The sequence below is a fragment of the Schistocerca serialis genome, unplaced genomic scaffold (assembly GCF_023864345.2).
Source record: "Schistocerca serialis cubense isolate TAMUIC-IGC-003099 unplaced genomic scaffold, iqSchSeri2.2 HiC_scaffold_93, whole genome shotgun sequence".
NCBI lineage: Eukaryota > Metazoa > Arthropoda > Insecta > Orthoptera > Acrididae > Schistocerca > Schistocerca serialis.
In genome coordinates, this window is record NW_026048551.1 from 1 (window position 1) to 5,000 (window position 5,000).

General features: G+C 50.5%; 1 non-coding gene across 1 annotated transcript in view; it reads left to right on the forward strand.

The window, feature by feature from the left end:
• The first annotated feature begins 4,511 nt into the window (after nt 1–4,511).
• Nucleotides 4,512–5,000, forward strand: part of LOC126452768 (small subunit ribosomal RNA) — a 1,909-nt gene continuing 1,420 nt past the window's right edge. Inside the window, exon 1 of the ribosomal RNA XR_007584739.1 lies at nt 4,512–5,000. This exon is cut by the window's right edge and continues 1,420 nt beyond it. This is a non-coding gene — a ribosomal RNA (small subunit ribosomal RNA).

The following is a 5,000-nucleotide window of genomic DNA, read 5'->3' on the forward strand; positions in this document are numbered from 1 at the left end:
ATACAGATAATATATACAACCGTCCCTATACATGCTGAAAGACTCTGCACACAATGAGAACCACACGTCAGCCAGACACTATCACACACTACTCTCTGCCTCTAACAGGCACACACACAATATCTAACCACCAGCATGGAAGAACATCCGGTGCATCCTCTCCGCCACATTACACAATCCACACTATCATAACCAGACCGGGAGGTCCACCCAGAAAACAGAATATCCCACCCTTCCGACATCCGCCATTGCTCAGCTAAGCCACGAACACCCACACATGTCCTACACAGGGGTGCACCCAACATCACAATACTGCCTCCTGTCACAGTACACAAACAATGGCAGGAATGAAAGACACAGATCTGCCACAACCTTGGAATCGGAGCGCCGCCTGTCATGAGCCACAAGTGCATCCTGACGTGACAAATCGGATGATCCCGCAGGCATGCACTTACGATAATCACTATCAACGAACCTGCCGCCCCCTCCCCCCCCAAAATACACCTTTCCCTACAACGTGTACCTTAACCTAAGCTATATTGTACCTTAACCTAAGCGATATTGTACCTTAACCTAAGGTATATCGTACCTTAACCTAACCTACATTGCGCCTTCACCTAACCTACGTTGTACCTTAACCTAACCTACGTTGTACCTTAACCTAACCTACGTTGTACCTTAACCTAACCTACGTTGTACCTTAACCTAACCTACGTTGTACCTTAACCTAACCTACGTTGTACCTTAACCTAACCTACGTTGTACCTTAACCTAACCTACGTTGTACCTTAACCTAACCTACGTTGTGCCTTAACCTAACCTACGTTGTGCCTTAACCTAACCTACGTTGTGCCTTAACCTAACCTACGTTGTGCCTTAACCTAACCTACGTTGTGCCTTAACCTAACCTATGTTGTGCCTTAACCTAACCTATGTTGTGCCTTAACCTAACCTATGTTGTGCCTTAACCTAACCTATGTTGTGCCTTAACCTAACCTATGTTGTGCCTTAACCTAACCTATGTTGTGCCTTAACCTAACCTATGTTGTGCCTTAACCTAACCTACGTTGTGCCTTAACCTAACCTACGTTGTGCCTTAACCTAACCTACGTTGTGCCTTAACCTAACCTACGTTGTGCCTTAACCTAACCTACGTTGTGCCTTAACCTAACCTACGTTGTGCCTTAACCTAACCTACGTTGTGCCTTAACCTAACCTACGTTGTGCCTTAACCTAACCTACGTTGTGCCTTAACCTAACCTACGTTGTGCCTTAACCTAACCTACGTTGTGCCTTAACCTAACCTACGTTGTGCCTTAACCTAACCTACGTTGTGCCTTAACCTAACCTACGTTGTGCCTTAACCTAACCTACGTTGTGCCTTAACCTAACCTACGTTGTGCCTTAACCTAACCTACGTTGTGCCTTAACCTAACCTACGTTGTGCCTTAACCTAACCTACGTTGTGCCTTAACCTAACCTACGTTGTGCCTTAACCTAACCTACGTTGTGCCTTAACCTAACCTACGTTGTGCCTTAACCTAACCTACGTTGTGCCTTAACCTAACCTACGTTGTGCCTTAACCTAACCTACGTTGTGCCTTAACCTAACCTACGTTGTGCCTTAACCTAACCTACGTTGTGCCTTAACCTAACCTACGTTGTGCCTTAACCTAACCTACGTTGTGCCTTAACCTAACCTACGTTGTGCCTTAACCTAACCTATGTTGTGCCTTAACCTAACCTATGTTGTGCCTTAACCTAACCTATGTTGTGCCTTAACCTAACCTATGTTGTGCCTTAACCTAACCTATGTTGTGCCTTAACCTAACCTATGTTGTGCCTTAACCTAACCTATGTTGTGCCTTAACCTAACCTATGTTGTGCCTTAACCTAACCTATGTTGTGCCTTAACCTAACCTATGTTGTGCCTTAACCTAACCTACGTTGTGCCTTAACCTAACCCATATTGTACCTTAACCTAACCCATATTGTACCTTAACCTAACCCATATTGTACCTTAACCTAACCCATATTGTACCTTAACCTAACCCATATTGTACCTTAACGTAACCTAATTTGTGCCTTAACGTAACCTAATTTGTGCCTTAACGTAACCTAATTTGTGCCTTAACGTAACCTAATTTGTGCCTTAACGTAACCTAATTTGTGCCTTAACGTAACCTAATTTGTGCCTTAACGTAACCTAATTTGTGCCTTAACGTAACCTAATTTGTGCCTTAACGTAACCTAATTTGTGCCTTAACGTAACCTAATTTGTGCCTTAACGTAACCTAATTTGTGCCTTAACGTAACCTAATTTGTGCCTTAACGTAACCTAATTTGTGCCTTAACGTAACCTAATTTGTGCCTTAACGTAACCTAATTTGTGCCTTAACGTAACCTAATTTGTGCCTTAACGTAACCTAATTTGTGCCTTAACGTAACCTAATTTGTGCCTTAACGTAACCTAATTTGTGCCTTAACGTAACCTAATTTGTGCCTTAACGTAACCTAATTTGTGCCTTAACGTAACCTAATTTGTGCCTTAACGTAACCCATGTTGTGCCTTAACGTAACCCATGTTGTGCCTTAACGTAACCCAATTTTTGCCTTAACGTAACCCATGTTGTGCCTTAACCTAACCTATATTGTGCCTCAACCTAACCTATATTGCGCCTTAACCTGACGCACGTTGTCGCTGAACCTGCTCTGTAATTGTTATGCAACTCGTTAAATTAGTGTAGTGTTGCCTAACCGCAACCCTCGCAATATAGTTCGCTATTCGCACTGCCCGGTCCCCTGTGTATCGCGTCATGTTAAACACCTTGCAGGTGTTGCTGACTTTCCACATGCTCCTGCTATACACTGTAATGTGGATAGCAGCAGGACGTACATGCCCCCCCCCCTTCCCCCCTGCCTTCGCAAGCTGGTCGTTGAGAAGTTTGCATGTTCAATGCCCTTCGCATGCCGACGTACTCAGCCTACGTTGTGGTACGGCCTGTCACCTGTCCGCCGATGTACGCAAAACCCACAAACTGTACTGCACATTGGTCCGTATGTACTGAATGATACATCGTGGCACATGTGTGACCGTACGACGACTGCGCCTAGCAACGGCAGACCATACAGTCCAAATATTGTGCACGCAGCTACGTGTCGTCTCCCTATAAGAGCTGGATTGCAGTGTGGTACGCCATTCAGACGTGTGGGAGGAACGGACGCCCTGGATGGCGATCAGCATGAGCAGTCTGTTGATGTAGTGGAGCGTGTATTCGGACGTAGTCGTCTCTTCTCACACACCGTGATAGCATGTTGCACCGCGTTCCACATCTGCGACATCCTGCAGAGGCCGGCTGACAGTCGTTCGCGCAATGGACACCGCATACGTACGGGGGCTACCTTCCACGTGTTCTCGAGGCGTGCACATGTTGTTGCGTCTATGTGGGCAGACGTAGTGTGTTGTGACACCTGACACAGGCATGCAATACTCGTTGCAAATGGCGATGGACGTCTACGTTTGCTGGTGACGTTACGCAAATGAACAACAGGTAACCCGTTGTGGTGCGGTTGTTCTCGCTAGAGGTGAATCAGTGTTGGCGACGATCGGTCGAGCTATTAACCGGTTGTTTCAGGGATACCCACCATGCCCACGAACGTGAAAGGGGACCCACCATGCCCACGAACGCGAAAGGGGATCTGGGTGTGAGGCGATACGCGGCGGTGGCTGGGTGGGACCGTCCCCGGCCGGTGAGGGGGGGCCGCCCGGCGTGCTGGCAGCGCGGTGCGTGGGCGCACGCGCTACAGCCGGCTGGTGGGGGCGGCCAGTGGCAGGCGCGCCGGCCGACGGACGCGGCAGGCGGCGCAGCTGCGCGCCGGCGCCCCCTGCTCGCGGCGCCTTGCGGCCAAAGTAGGTCCTCGCGGGCCCGGTGCGAAGCGCGGTGGCCATCTGCAGTGTGCTGGTCCGATTGAGGACTGTGTGCGCTGAGGATGCGCCGCCGCCCGGCGCTCGGCGCCGCGACGCCGTCTGCTGCTCGGTCGCCCCAGCGGTTCTCGCAGGTGGTTTGTATCGCAGCTGTGCGGACGTGTTGGCGCGTGCGCTGTGCTGGGAGAGTTCGCTTCGGCACCCAAGTGGGGCTTTTGTCCTTCTGTGGCGCTGGCGTTGGAGCTGCCGGTCACCGTAGGTGGCGCGTGTTGTCTCCCGCCGGCAATGCCACGACAGCACGCTCCCGGGCCTCTGTCGGCAGCGGCAAGCTCAGTTGGGAGCACGGGTGGTCGCACCTAAAGCGTCTACTCGCCTAACTCCGGGCGATTGCGCCTCTCTCGAACCCGACCAAGTACTTAGGACGGCGCTGCGCGCCGCCGGGACCTGAGAGGGTTTCGAGGTGTGTTGTGCAGGGGAGCTCAGCCTCCTCCTGTTTGCAGAATAATTGAGCGGACGCTTGCGTGTTCGCGCGGGCCCCCGGGACACACTCCCGGGCGGCCGGCTGCTCAGCTCTAGTTGACGCAGCTCCCTGGTTGATCCTGCCAGTAGTCATATGCTTGTCTCAAAGATTAAGCCATGCATGTCTCAGTACAAGCCGCATTAAGGTGAAACCGCGAATGGCTCATTAAATCAGTTATGGTTCCTTAGATCGTACCCACGTTACTTGGATAACTGTGGTAATTCTAGAGCTAATACATGCAAACAGAGTCCCGACCAGAGATGGAAGGGACGCTTTTATTAGATCAAAACCAATCGGTCGGCTCGTCCGGTCCGTTTGCCTTGGTGACTCTGAATAACTTTGGGCTGATCGCACGGTCCTCGTACCGGCGACGCATCTTTCAAATGTCTGCCTTATCAACTGTCGATGGTAGGTTCTGCGCCTACCATGGTTGTAACGGGTAACGGGGAATCAGGGTTCGATTCCGGAGAGGGAGCCTGAGAAACGGCTACCACATCCAAGGAAGGCAGCAGGCGCGCAAATTACCCACTCCCGGCACGGGGAGGTAGTGACGAA